At 36.2% G+C, this 14,845-nt stretch overlaps 1 protein-coding gene across 1 annotated transcript in view; it reads left to right on the top strand.

Annotated features, from left to right (window-relative positions):
* LNPEP (leucyl and cystinyl aminopeptidase) overlaps nt 1–14,845 on the top strand; it is a 96,358-nt gene that overhangs the window by 21,953 nt on the left and 59,560 nt on the right. The window lies entirely within an intron of this gene.

Here is a 14,845-nt window from a genome sequence, read left to right as displayed (position 1 = left end):
AGTAAAATTATTTTTTAGACATTCACAAGTAAGTGTATATATAATGATTTGTGTTTGGAAGAACTTCTATTTGTGCTCTTGGGATGAACTATTAGGGTGAACCTTAGATCTAGATCACTTTTCCTTTAACATGATCTCAAATACAATGAATATCTTTAAAAACCTAGTTAAGAATGGAAACCGTAAAGAAAATTGCATTTCTCTAATATTTCAAGTCAAAATGTGTAAACTTCATTACTAATGTTGTCTTATTGACTAAAGCTTTTATTTTGCATGTGGGTCCACTAATAAGAGTTCTTTGCATTTCTTCTGTGCTACCCATGATGCATCTGTAACTCCCAGGTCTTTATTTTTTATTCAAGTGGTTTGAGAACTTAGATACTTTGAAGCCCAGGGGCAAGAATTCTTCTGTAGGGTCCTCCTTCCTCAATCTTTTTGTTTTACCTGCTAATACTTAATTTGGCAGCCGTGTTATTTGGGGGACTCACTTTTGTAGGGTCTTTCTGCTGCATGTACAGTTTTCACAGAAATGATTTTCTTTTTTTTCATTTAATGCAATAATTATTACGTAACTGCAGTTATAATTTTAGCTAGCATATATTGATTGGAGAACAACTAATCCTTGGCAAGAATACAGCTGCTCTTGTGGGGACATAGTGCTTGGACCTTCTACGGAGTAGCCCTTCTGGCACTCAGTGGGCACCTGGCATCAGAAAATGTCTTTAGAGGGCAATGGAGAACGTAGGTTAATTTGGAGGTTTAACTGGACATAAGAGGACACCTACTTTGTTGAGGTAAAAATTTTTCTTCTTTTATTAAAGGAAATTTCTCTCATTTTTTTTAATTCTTGTTTTACAATTAAGGTTTGTATTAAACTACATATATTTATGTATCCCTCTCCTTGATCCTTTACATTCAATTCTATCTGAAGCATTTCATGGCAGGCTTCTTTAGGTGCTGTGGCCCTTGTTCCTGTTTGATACTCTTTGGTCATTAACATTCTCTAGTAGAATGAATGCCTCCTTTTCATCTTAAATGTTCTCCTTAATATTTAAAATAATGTGCTTCATAGCTGCAACATAAAGCTATCCAGTTCATCTTATTTGCTTCTTCCCTCCTGAACTAAAATGTTGACTTTTGCTTATAGGACACAAAACTGCACAGAAAAAAACACCTGTGATTAGATTCAGAGAATACAACGTGGTGTAGGATTTGAAGATGGTGAAAAATTTATTGACTGAGTGTTTTAGTTTGGTAAAGTGAAATTGATGGCTATGTAATGCTGCCCTTTAGGTTGTTTTAATCAGAAAGTGTGAGCATTATGTAAATTTAAATTGCCTTCTTATAAATTGTAGCTGTCATTAGTTATCTGAGTTTTATTGTGTAAATGCAATTATAGTAAATGAGCATGGCCTTAAGATACACTTAATCCCTAGAGATATTTTGGGAAGGGTTGTAGTATCTTTACAATCAAGGCAGCCATTTGGCAAATATCTCAGCAGTCAGAGGACTTAAAATATAAAACCTGTGTATTAAAATCTCTGTGAAACAGATAGAATTATCTCAAGTTATCCTGTTCCACACTGGCTGAAATCCTCTATGGTCATTGCTGTTGCTGATATTAAAAGACATCAGGAGGCCAGAATTGTTGTTTATGTTATCCTTTGGTATTTGTGGCACAGAAGACAAAATGGGGTTTCTGGACTTGACTTATTTTATGAATTTATTTACTGATGTGTGCTGTGGGTGACATAGAAGCATCACCTTTTATAGTAAAAGGTGTGAGGCGGGAGATTGTACTGGTGAATCTTAAAGAGAAATGCTAGTGTGCTTGGCTGAAAAGTAGAAGATGTGTTTATTTGCTTATGATTTTGAAGCTCCCACCATAATTATTTAATATATGAGCAATAAACTATTAATGTAGCACCTCACAGTTTGCAGAGTGTCATGACCCATTTATCTGATTTGACCCCTGTGATCATCTAAGCAGATGGGGCAGCCATTATCTCCATTTTACCTGTAAGAAAACTGAGACCCCAACAGCACACTTAAGTGGTGGAGCCAGAACCAGAATCCACAAGTTCCTCAGCACTAAACTCTGTGTCTCCTGAACCATAATCAATTTAAATTATATACCGGCTTTGAGGGAAGAGGAGGAAATGTAATAAGTCCGAAGAATCAGTGTCTGGAAGAAATGAAATGCAGTGTGACTCAAAGCCCCACAGCAGGTGTTAGAAGGGCCTTCTTACCTCGTAGCTGGCATATTAGTTCTATCTTACTCCAAACTTCAGTAGACCTGGGTTTAGTCCTTGGAGAATCTATGAATGGACATGGAGGTAATTTTCACTAATTAATATTTACTTGCAGTGTGTTGGCTGTTGCTACTTTCGTTTCAGCATTTATTACAGCGATTTTCCCTGCAGGGCGCCAGGGATACCATGATGAATGAGAGAAGAGCCCCTCCCTGGAGGAACTGTTTAAATGTGAAGCAAAATCTATAATTACAGTTCACCTATGCAGAACTTCCCTTCTTTATAGGCTAAACCAGGCCTTGAAATTTTTTTAAACCTTCTCGCCTTCAAACTATAATTCTGTAATAAGCAAAAAGTTACAGAATTAAAATGTAGAAAAATTCTAGAAAAAAGTATGGAGCTGGTTTTGGAACTTCGTATTTCATCCTAAATGTGAAAGGCTGTATAAGTATGTTGTGTGCACAACTATCATTTTTCAGTTTTGAGAGGCTGCCAGGGGTTTGTAGTGTGGAAAGAGGGAGGTGAGTCATGATTTGGGAATGATTGTTTTGATCTCTCCCTGTAGGCCCTGTAGAACATTGGCAGGGCGGCCAGAGTAATTAACACTGCACAGTCTAATTATAAACACAACTCTGTGGACAGTGGTGACCAAAGAAGAAAGCCTGTACTGGATAAATAATCACGTTGGCAGGATTCCTTGCAAATGATGACTAGATAATGTCAAGTTTACATAAATCAAGTTGCTTTTCCCTACATCATCTCATGAGTTACAACAGGGGACAAAGGTATTATCTGTGAAAGTCTCACTCGCTTATTTTTTTAAGGGCCCATTTAAACATTTCTTTCTTGCAGTCCTTCTAACCTTTTCATTCTGAGAGAACAGTTAGACATCTTGATTTTTATGGTGTGCTATTTTAAGGAGAGTAGGGTAATGGGTCACAGTAGGACATTTGTTCCCGTAATAGTTGAATTGATTTTAAAAAGGTGAAAGAAACTAGGGATTTGAAAAGACTACATTGGACTAGTGTAATAAAGAGGGAGAAAAGAGAGTCTTTTGGGCTGAGGAGAGTGAAGAGGGTGGGCTAGGGGTAAACTGTGAAGTGGCTGCAACAGCCGTGCATGCTTGAGAGAAACAGACGTATGTTACATATATATGGTCTCACATACCGGACAGAGGCAGCGCAGGCACTCTGCGTGGTTGTATATGTCTAAGGATTTGTTGATGCATGAGGAATGGTCTAGTTAGTTTAAATATAGCTTTAGTCATTGACTCCCTGAGATTTAGAACAAAGGTGTTTGTTGGCTGTGGAGTTTGGTTTCACAAAACTGTAACCTGAACTACTGCAGGATGGTTTTATTTCTGCAGAATGAACCTCAGAGTTGTGATTTACCCCAAATAAATTGAACACTTTAAATCAAATGCTTAAAAAACGAGGCTCTTTTTTTTTTTCTTTTTCTTTTTCTTATTGAGAAGTACTCAGTTAAAATTTTAAATGGGCACTTAAAAAGACGTTTTTTGCAGCCTTTGTGTTGTCCATTCACTTTTGGAAACTCCTGAATGTGGTGTCAAAAAAGGTGGAAACTAAATGCTTTGCAGCCTTTTCCTGTCCTTGAATTGGATACTGTTGGTGTAGGAGCTACATAAGTAACAGTTGATGCTTTTACATTAATTTGTTTACACATGTACTCTTGAGTTTTCTGTTAAATGTATAGTTTCTTTTAAAGCATTTTCAAAAAGATTTCTCTTTTTAAGAAAACAATATACAAAAATCTAAATTCAGAAATAGATGAGTTAAGTACAGTTTTTTTGCATAAGAATCTTTTTTTTTTTTTTTACACCTGTTGAAGAGATTATAAGAGGTTTCCTTTAAATAGCTCTCCAATTTCTTTTAAGTACTTGGATTTACAAAAAACAAACAAACCCCCCCCCCAAAAAAACCCCTAGCTTTTTATTTTAAGAGATGGGGGAATACATATGGATCTTTTAATTGTTTGAAATTTTAATATTCTAAAACATATGGATGTTGCTAGCATTATCACTGGCTAAATTATTTTGTGTTTATCAGATACTCTCAGAAGAGGTACAGACAGAAGGCTGTGAGGCTTGTGAAAGAGAATTTATGTCTCTAGCCCAAGACCCAGTTCTGATTTGTCTCTTACATGAACCTAACTAGACTTTTGAGAAATGAAAAATTGGTCTTGGGGATCCATGAGGACCTGACATAATGTTTACTGAAGGCCATTTTCTGGGAGAATATGATTAAGAACCAATAATATTACTTTACTGCCCTCCAGCATTTTTTGCTGTATTAATTTTCTGTTGTATCTGTTTTCTATTTCATTGATTTCTGCTTTGTTCTTTATTATTTCTTCTCTTAGGTTTAATATACTATTCTTTTTACTTTCTTAGGGTGGAAACTAATATCACTGATTTTAAACCTCTTTCTAGTAAAGGTATTTAAAGCAGTAGATTTCTCTCAATTTTTAAAATTAAAAATTTTTATTATTTATTTCATAGTTTCTAAATTCTTAGTGGTTTATTCTTTGACTTCTGAATAATTTAGAAGTTTGTTTTCTGTTTTCCAAATACCTAGAGATCGTCTAGATGATTTATTACTATTGGTTTTTAAAAATTATTTCTATTATGGTCAGAGTTCATAGTCTAAAAAACTCTTTAAGTATTTTATTATTTTTTAAAAGATTTCATTTATTTGTCAGAGAGAGAGAGAGAGCAAAAAAAAAGCAGGGGCTGCTACAGACAGAGGGAGAAGCAGACTCCCCACTGAGCAGGGAGCCTGATGAGGAACTTGATCCCAAGACCCTGGAATCATGACCTAAGCTGAAGGCAGATGCTCAACCCACTGAGCCACCCAGGCATCCCTCTTTCAGTCTTTTAGAGGTTATTGAGATTTATTTTATAGCCCAGTATATGGCTCACCTTGGTGACTGTTACATAGATATTCTGCAGTTGTTTGGTGTAATGTTCTATAAATGTCTTTTAGGCCAAATTAGTTGATAGTATTGTTTAGATATTCTGTGGCTTGCTTGTTGTCTACTTGTTTGATTAATTATGAAGAGAAAGACGATAGAATCTCCGATTATGGTTGGAGATGTTTCTGTTTCTTGAGTTTTGCCATTTTCTATTTTGAATTTTAAAGCTCTCTTATTAGGTACATCCATATTTAAGCTTGGTATCTTATCCTGATGAATTTCTTTAATCAAAATTTTATTCTGATTTGTTAATCTATTTGTGTCCTTAAATTTAAAAAGTATCTTTTATTAGTGTGTAGTTGAGTCTTGCTTTTTTTAATCCAGTGTGATAATCTCTGTCCTTTAGTTGGAATTCTTAATCCATTTACAGTTGATGAAATTATTCATGTGGTTGTGTGTAAATCTGCCATTTTGCTATCCTTTTTATTTGTCCATTTTGTTTTTGTTTCTGTTTCTTTTCTAATGCCGGCTTTGGGGTTAATTGGGTATTTTTTAAATATTTCATTTTATTTTTTTTACTAGCTTTTTAGCTGTCTTTTAAATTACATTTTTATTGATTACTCTAGGGTTAATAATATGTATCCTTAACTTATTAAAGTCTTTTTATTGTGAATATTATGCCATTTAACATTTTATACCTGACCCTTCTGCCTTCTTACTTTATACCTCCTCCTTCTCATTGGACACTTACCATTTCCCCTCATCAGTTCACAAATATAATTTAATTCCTCTTATCCACCCTCTATTCTTTGTGCTCTTGTATTTTTTATTTTTATATAAAAAACACATATTATCTTACTTTTAAAAAGCTTTAATATACAGTGTTTTAAGGAAATTTTAAGCAGAATAAAGAGAATAAACTTTTATTTTTAACAACTTACTCATTATTTTTAGTATTCTTCCCTTCCTACGGATCTGAGTTTCTATCTGGTATAATTTCCCTCCAGGCTAAAGAACCTCCTAGTAGTATCTTGAAGTGCACATCTGCTTGAAATTAGTTCTCTCAGCTATTACATATTTGAGAAGATCTTTATCTCATTTTTGAGGGCTATTTTCATCAGATATAGAATTTTGAGTTGGCAATTTTTTTTCTTGGAGTGCCTTAAAAATGTTCTGCCATCTTCTGGCCCCCATTGTCATGATAAAAAGTTAGTGTTCTTTGTATTATTTTTGTCCTGTTTTTAGGCTTTCAGAAGACTTTGTCTTTGGTTTTCAGCAGTTCGACTGTGATGTAGCTAGATATGATTTTCTTTTATTTATTGTTTTTGGAGTTTGATGACCTTTTTGGATCTGGTAAATAGTGTTGTCACCAAACTTAATAAAATTTTAACTTTTGTGTCTTAAAATATTTTTTCTGCTTTATTTTCAGAGTCTTTTGGGGCTCCTATTACATATGTGTTAGACATTCTGATACTGTTCCGTAAAATCTGATGCTGTATTCATTTTTCTTCAGTCTTTTTTTTTTCCCAGTTTCTCAAATTGGTAATTGCTAGTGATCTGTCAAGTTCATGGACTGTTTTCCTCTGCCATCTCTGATCTATTATTAAGTCCATTCCATGAGTTTTTTTATTTTAATTATTGAACCTTTCAGTCCTAGAATTTCCATTCCCCCCACCCCCCATTTGATTCCTTTTTTTTTTTTTTTGTAGTTTCAGTTTCTCTGTTGAGAGTCTCATCTGTTCACGTATTCTCCTTTGTTGTTCAAAAACATTTTCCTTTATTTAAGACATATTTCAAATAGTAGCTCTGAAGTTTTTATGAAATGCAATATCTAGGCCAAATTAAAGTCAGTTTCTATTGACTTATTTTTTCTTATGCATCACATTTCTTGTTTTGTTGAATGTCTAGTAATGAATGAATAGTGTTTATACACTGTAGAGATGCTGATTAAAAAAAAATTCTTTGTAGAGTGGTGTTTGTTTTAGTAGTTTAGTTACTGGCTGATGGCCCTGTATAGGTTTGCTGGGGACTATCTGTGGAAAGCTCAAGGTTTTTCTCAGGGTCCTCTAACTTAGCACAATTTTGCCCCCAGATTCTTTTTGCTCTGTGGGTTTTGTTAGGGCTTGGTTTTAAATTTTGTTAATGTGGTCTAGAGTTGGTCTTATTCTAGGGTGTGCTTTTCCCCTTAAAGTGAAGTCTTCCTAGCTTTTCATATTGATGTACAGAGTTTCATAGTTCTCTTTCTTCAGGTTGGGTTAGACTGGCAGTGTTTCCCTATCCTGCTTGACCTCTAGTAGTTCTACTCCATATTAACCTTATTACAGCCACTCTTAGGTAAGCCTTATGTAGTTATGCCTAGCATTGGTTAAGGACTCTCAGGTAACTCTATACAAACTTATGTGGTCCCCACTCTGCACAGTTCTGTCCTCTCCAGTGTCTTGTCTCTGCCACCAGTCCTGCTCAGCTAGGACTTTATCTCACCATAATAAAATTAGAAAGTATCCCCAAGGCAGAGAAGCAGGCAAATGTAAGCTCATGTTATGGCTCGTTTATCCAGTAACTAAAAATAGTTGCATCATTTTGTCTAGGTAATAGTTGCTTATGAGAAGAAAAGAAGTCTGGTATCAGTTACTGTGTCATATTGGAAGTAGAAGTCTCTCACAGCATTTTTATGTGTTGAAGTGAACTTTAGAGGTAACTTGAAAGGGAAAATTACATTTTAGTCTCTTCTACAACTAAATAGTGAGCTTATGGTGCTTATGAACTGACCGTTTCTCTCTGATCTTCCTGTCTCCCACCTCTAGTCTTCCATTCACTGCTGTCTTGTCTATTCACAAGAGAGACAAGGTAGGAGGGGGGAACAGAAGAAAGAAAGACCTCACTTGGGTCATGCATCTTAGGTTGTGATCTTGGACCTATCAATTGGAAAATTAAATGTGGTTTTTGAAACGGCACTACACAGAAGTAGGAACGCATACAGGACTTTCTGTGTTAGTATTTTATGACACTGCTCATACATCGAAGGGTAAGCAAACAGGGTATATCAGGGAAAGGGACTGTTGAGAACATCTTGAAAAGTTTTCCTCTGTCAGTGACTACTCTCCAGATTCTGGTGAGAAAATGCTGTATCTAAGCATGTAACTTAGCAGAAGCATTGTAATAAATAGGAAAGATTTTCTTTGAGTGTGTCTGTTGAGGAGGAGTGGGATAATGTTTTGTCAGATCAGAACTGTACAGAAAAATCACTGTTTTTGTTCTAAATTCTAGTTGTTTTCTTTCCTTTTTAAGATTAAATTTTTTTTGATGACAGAGGATTGCTTATTGGGGAAGTAATTACTGTATTTGATAATTAGCAATCACTCAGAAATTTTATGAAGTTTCCATTTGGCAGTGATCTAGAAGATATAAAAGCTGTCTCATGCTTGAAGCTTTTAGCTCTGTTTAAATATGTCTGGAAGGCCTCTGAAGAAGCATAATTCTTTATTGTTAAGGCCCAATTTGAATATAGCAAGTTGTTTTATTACCTAATTGAATGTAACAATCTTGCATCTGCCCAAAAAGCCTTGTTGAAATCAGGCCTATTCTTTTCAAGTTGTTTTGCCTTGTTGGTTTGAAAATACACTCCGTTTTATTTCATTTTCTCAGAAAATGTAATGGTAGTTTCAAGGGATTAAAGTTGTGGGAAGTTTTCTTGTTTTAATTTGAGTTGCTCACCACATTTTTTGCCATAGCTTTCCTTTTTGTTGTGTTTTCTAAATTGAATCCCTCTGTTAATCACTTTCTCTCTTGCCAGCACCTCTTGTGCATTTTCCTCTTAACTTTTCACCATATTCTCTCTATACATTGAATACCAAATTAACCCATCTGCTTTCTCTACTCTTTAAAAATTTTTTGGCATTTATATTTTCATTTTTGTAATTGTGGTAAGATACACATAACACACTTTTTCTTCTTTTAGACTTGGACTGGTAAGCACTGCCAAAGGCATTTATGGAGACTGGTAGTACAACAAATTCTGCTGGGCATACTGAACTTCTCAGCCATACTCTGTCCCTGGTCCTCTGGTATGGCTTCTGTACTTTATTTTTGTCCTTAAGCTACCTATGCCTTCTGCACAACTGCCTTGGAGCAGATGACCTTGATTCTTCCATCACAGAGAACATGGAGGCGCTCTGTGTTCACATCCAAGCTTTTCGTGCGCTTAAACATTTTTCTTCTCTGTCTTTACTTTCTGTCTCCCAGGCTCAGAGGAGAAGTGCCTCATTCCCATCAAGGTTAATCTGTCTACTGGAGTTTTTGTGACGTCTTTCTACTCCTCTGGGATGTTATTCCAACATTTCCTCTTGTCTACTCCTTTACCTCCACATTTTGTCATTCATTACTTTTCCTTCATGCTTAAGTTGTTTCCATCTTAAAGACGGACAAATAAACAAAAAACAAAACAAAAAAACTTAACTCTTCTCTGTGCCGTCTTTTCTTTTTTTTTTTTTTTTAAGATTTTATTTATTTATTGACAGACAGAGATCACAAGTAGGCAGAGAGGCAGGCAGAGAGAGAGGAGGAAGCAGGCTCTCCACTGAGCAGAGAGCCCAATGTAGGACTCAATCCCAGGACCCTGAGACCATGACCTGAGCCGAAGGCAGAGGCTTAACCCACTGAGCCACCCAGGTGCCCTGTGCCATCTTGTCTTTTGGTTTGACCCTGTGTTTTTTGTTTTGTTTTGTTTTGTTTTCTGGACTCATCACTATGTACCTTGAAGGAATGGTCTGCAGCTCTTGCCTTCCTATGTTAATTTTCCATTCTTTGGACTGTTGGAAGTTAGGCTTTCATTCCCACTATGCCCCCTGAAGGTGTTCTACAAGAAGTCACTGTTCCCTGGTTGCCAAATCTGGTGACCTCTCCAGGCCTCATTTTCTGTGACCTTTCTAAGACGTTTAATGCTGACCACTTCCTTCATGAAAACTTCCTTTGTTTTCTGGTATACTACTTCCTGATTTTCCTACCTGTAGCACACTCCTTCTTATTCTCCTTTTCTGCCCCTCTTCCTTTGCCCATGTCTTCAGTGCTGATGCTCTCTTTTACTTCCCTTTCAGTAGTATCACTTATCTGCATGGTTTTCATTTTGTATACCCAGGTGATTCTGAAATCTGAATCTTCCATGCAAATCCCTGTTTTGAATCCAGATCCACATGACCTGATCCCCATAACAGTCCTACAAAATAGTTCTGCTTTCCACATTTATAGGTGAGGAAATTGAAGTGAAGGGATGTTTGGTTATCTCTTTGAGGTCAAAGAGTCAGTAGAAGAGGCAGAATTTGAACTTCTTTCTAAAGTGAGGTCTTTAACTCTGTAATATGCTGTTAATTAAACATCTCCACCTGGCTATCTGAGAGATGTATTAAATATGTCATGACCCATAACAAATGCCATCCCCTAACTCCATTCTCATTATTCCTCCTCTTACACTCCCCCCCGCAAAAAAACAAAACAAACAAACAAACAAAAAAACCAAGAAAGAGAATTTGAAAAGCTATATTCTCAATCTCAATGAATGGCATTCTTTCTTCCAGTTATCCAAGCCAGAATGTGTATCAGGAATTGACATAGACTTCCCTCTGTCGCTCCATCTTACAGACCTGTCTGGCCCAAGGAAGCCTCAGTTCCTGGGTATTCTCCCTTTTTAACAGGACTTATAATCATTCCCTCCTTTTCATTTCTTTTGCTGTCATAGTTGAGAACTTCATATTGACCTGGATTGCCATTATAGTGACAATCTAACTCATTGCTTCCCATATTAGCTGCGCTGAATAATAGAGGTTTTTAATTTTTTTAAATTTTTAATCTGTTGCAGAAGTTTTATAGCATTTAAAAATATGAATTATTGGAAAGCTGAAGTGAAAAACACAAGTGAACTGTAAGGTCCATTTTTTTAAATAATTAAATTGATAGCCATAAAATAATTGACAAACTGCTATGAAAGTTTTTAAATACTAATTGTCCACATATATCCTGTCACAGACAGATAACAGTTTGTGTATCAACATTGATCCACAGACAACATTGAGGAGCACCGGTTCATGGTATCTGAGGAAGAGAAATGTCTTCCGTTGTCTCAGATTACCAGATGGGCTTATTTATTTAAAATGGAAACATGTCAGTTAGGACGTTCTTTGCTTCTGGCTTATAGATAGCATGTATATATGGATTAAGAGGTTTTAGAAAATTTCCTGTTTCTGTAGGATCCCTTCTTTTAATATAAATAAATCCATTAGAGCAAGGGGTAATCATGTTCCATTACAGTTTAATGCTGAGATCAAAGTGTATCGATTTAGGAGTCCAAAGCAAAAAAAAAAATTTTTTAAGGTTTTATTTATTTATTTGACAGAGAGAGACGCAGCAAGAGAGGGAACACAAGCAGGTGGAATGGGAGAGGGAGAGGCAGGCTTCCTGCTGAGCAGGGAACCCAACGCAGAGAGCCCGACGCAGGGCTCAATCCCAGGACCCTGCGATCATGACCTGAGCCGAAGGCAGATGCTTAACCCACTGAGGCACCCAGGTGCCCCCAAGGCAAAATTTTCTTAAATAAGTTGGAAGTATAGTCTTCATGGGTTACCTATAACAAGAATGATTCCCCCTGGTTTGATATATTTAATTTGATATTATACGCATATACAAAAATTTCCCTTTAATGTGCAATAAATTATAGTAGATAAGTCAATATATTCTACTTCTGAAAGATTAAAATTCTACATAGCTATTAATCTGAATAGGTGATAAATAACAAAAGTAGGGTATTTGGATTTGTTAGACATCTGACTAAACCCTTATCACAAGATTTGTAGTAAATGAAATACAGACAGGTGATGCTTAAATGGTCAGATGGTAGAATACTGCTTGCCTTTAAAAAAAGGCACTGCTGAGGAATCAAAACACACAAAACCAAAGTTCCAAGGGATGTGAATTCAAGAGTGGGTGTGCTCTAAGTTAACTGAAGTTATACCTAGAGTTAGTTTAGAAATTGATTAAATAAAAAAAGCCATACTGTGCCGACCTCCTTGTTGTCTACATCAGGTCTGACACAGAACAAAACAATATGGGCAAATGCTAAGAGAACATAATTTTCCTACATGAGGTTAAAAAAAAAAGTCAGAAAAAACCTTTTAGATATTTAAAAAAAGCAAATTAAGCAATTAAGCTTCAGCACTGTGCCAGGACTAAAAACTACACAGAAAATTTCTAACTATTAGGAGTTCATTAAGAGTTAAAAAAATTCTTTTGAAGTTCAGTTACAGCAATATTTGCTCTGTTAAAGAAGTAAATGACCTCCAAACACAGTTAACCATCAAAAAAACAAAACAAAACAAAACAAAACCCAGCACTTTGTCATGAGAAGTAGGAGTACTATCGGATGTGTAGGAGATGAAATGCCTAAAGCAGGATTTTATAGTCACTCTTCTTCCGTTTGTAGGTCATTCACAGGAGGTGGGAAAATGGCGGCTTGCTAAACCCACCCCTAGAATGTGACCAAACGTTTTATTCAAAGAAAACTTATAAAGTAGTAGCATGGCTTGTATGGAAGTTCAGGATAGAGAGGAGATAGGAAAAGGTAACCTCGTTGGGTTCTCTGTGCTCCCCAAAGCAGAAAGGGGTGACATGTAGGGAAAAGAAAGTTTATTTTTTAATGTAATTTTTAAAAAAGGAGAAACAAAAAGAAAATAACTTTTCTTAATTTATATCGTAGCAACTGAACCTGAGTTATGGAATAACATGTTCACCTGGTAGCCTGGGATGGAAGGGAGAAATGATGACGTTGCTGGCCAGGGGAACAGGGAGAACAGGCACGTGGAGGATAGTTTGAAACAGCAATGTGTTGTTCTCAGAAGAGGACGCAGTTTGAAGCGGCGAGTACAGCCAGGAATGAAGTGTCTAGTGCCGGCTGGGATGTGACCGTAGGGAAGGCTGAAACCGGTGCTGCTTAAGTGGATGTGCACATAAGTCACCTGAGGATTTGCTAAAATTCCGTCTCAGGAAAGGGACTTGAGAGTCTGCTCTTCCATAAAGTTGCAAGGTGATGCTGATGCGCTGGTCCACAGACCATACTTGGTTCAAGACTCAATTTTGAGGGCGCCTGGGTGACTCAGTGGGTTAAGCCGCTGCCTTCAGCTCAGGTCATGATCTCAGGGTCCTGGGATCGAGTCCTGCATCGGGCTTTCTGCTCAGCAGGGAGCCTGCTTCCCTCTCTCTCTCTCTGCCTGCCTCTCTGTCTACTGTGATCTCTCTCTGTCAAATAAATAAAATCTTAAAAAAAAAAAGACTCAATTTTGTCCTAATATTTACTGATACTTTGTTTCATGGATTATGGGTTACCACTGTTCAGTGTTTGTTGGATAATGCAAAATACATGGCATTTCTGTTAAGGTAGATATTTAGATATTAAATAATTTTATGTAAGTTTTGTTCTGATGATGGTAAAATAATACTCTTAGCAACTTCATTGCCAAGGGCAAAATAAATAATTTAGATATAAACTCTTATTTTTATTGAATTAGTTAAATAAGATGATACAGTATAATAATGGGAATAATCTAAAATTTGGAATTAGATTTTTAGACCTGGACTTCAGTATCAGTTGTGTGTTGAAACAACTGTGACTTAATGAAGCTAAATTAACACATTTCTCTTTTTTGTTTTCTCATGTCTGAAATAGTTATACTTGCCATTTTATAGAATTGTTGTGAGGGTTAGAAATGATAATGTATGAAGTACTTAGCAGAGAAAGGTTAATGGAGGTTTCAGTCACCAAACTGTTGAGATCCCTTAAAGCTAAATTTCTACTATTCTTAAATAAAGAACATTGGGTGATCTTATCTTAGGAATGATTGACTGTGTGTGATTTATTTACCCTTTTTACTTTTTGTGTCTTGTTTTCTCATTTTTGCCAAGTAATGTTCTTTGTAGTTTATAAGAGCTCTCCCTAACTCAAGATCCACTTATTCTCATGGTATATAATATGGTTGTTACAGAGAGGAATATGTTATATTTCTGAATGCTCTGGAAGCATGAAATAATAGGTTGGATTGTAGTTGTACCTGGTTTTTAGAGTTCTTTCGTCTTATTTTTAAATGATTTCTTGATTATGGAAATTTTGTATATAATTTGCCACTTTTGGTTTGTTGTGAAATAGGAACATCCCCCTTACGGAGACAAAAAATAGCCCAGCCTCTTGCTTAACTATCATTCGAGCCTATAAATAGATACACCAAGTTTGTGTTCCTCTGTAGGGAGAATCTCAGCGAAGACTCAGTGAAGAGATCCACAAGTGCCTTAGAAGTAGGATTGAGGCCTTTTAGGCAGGAATTCTGGTGGTTCTGGTGACCAAACCCCAGTCCCCCAGAAGGGGGATATAGAATGTGGGTGGGCACATCTCTGATCTGTGAGGACAGGCACAGCGGTTCGAAAGCCAGGGCCTCTACGGGCCTTTAAAGCTCAAGACAAGGGCCCAGGTTGTTAGGCAGGAGTGTATTAAGGAAATTAGTATTTAGTCTCTGCTGCCTTTTTTTGATGCTAGCTCGTTTATTTAGCTTTCTTGTTTCATGACTATGGTATACTTTTATTTATGCTTGAGATTTAATGGATGACACAAGGAAATTATAAGCACCTTA

This window comes from Martes martes (assembly GCF_963455335.1).
Source record: "Martes martes genome assembly, chromosome: 5".
Classification (NCBI taxonomy): domain Eukaryota; kingdom Metazoa; phylum Chordata; class Mammalia; order Carnivora; family Mustelidae; genus Martes; species Martes martes.
The sequence above is the reverse complement of the archived record's forward strand: the minus strand, read 5'-3'. Positions and strand labels throughout refer to the sequence as shown.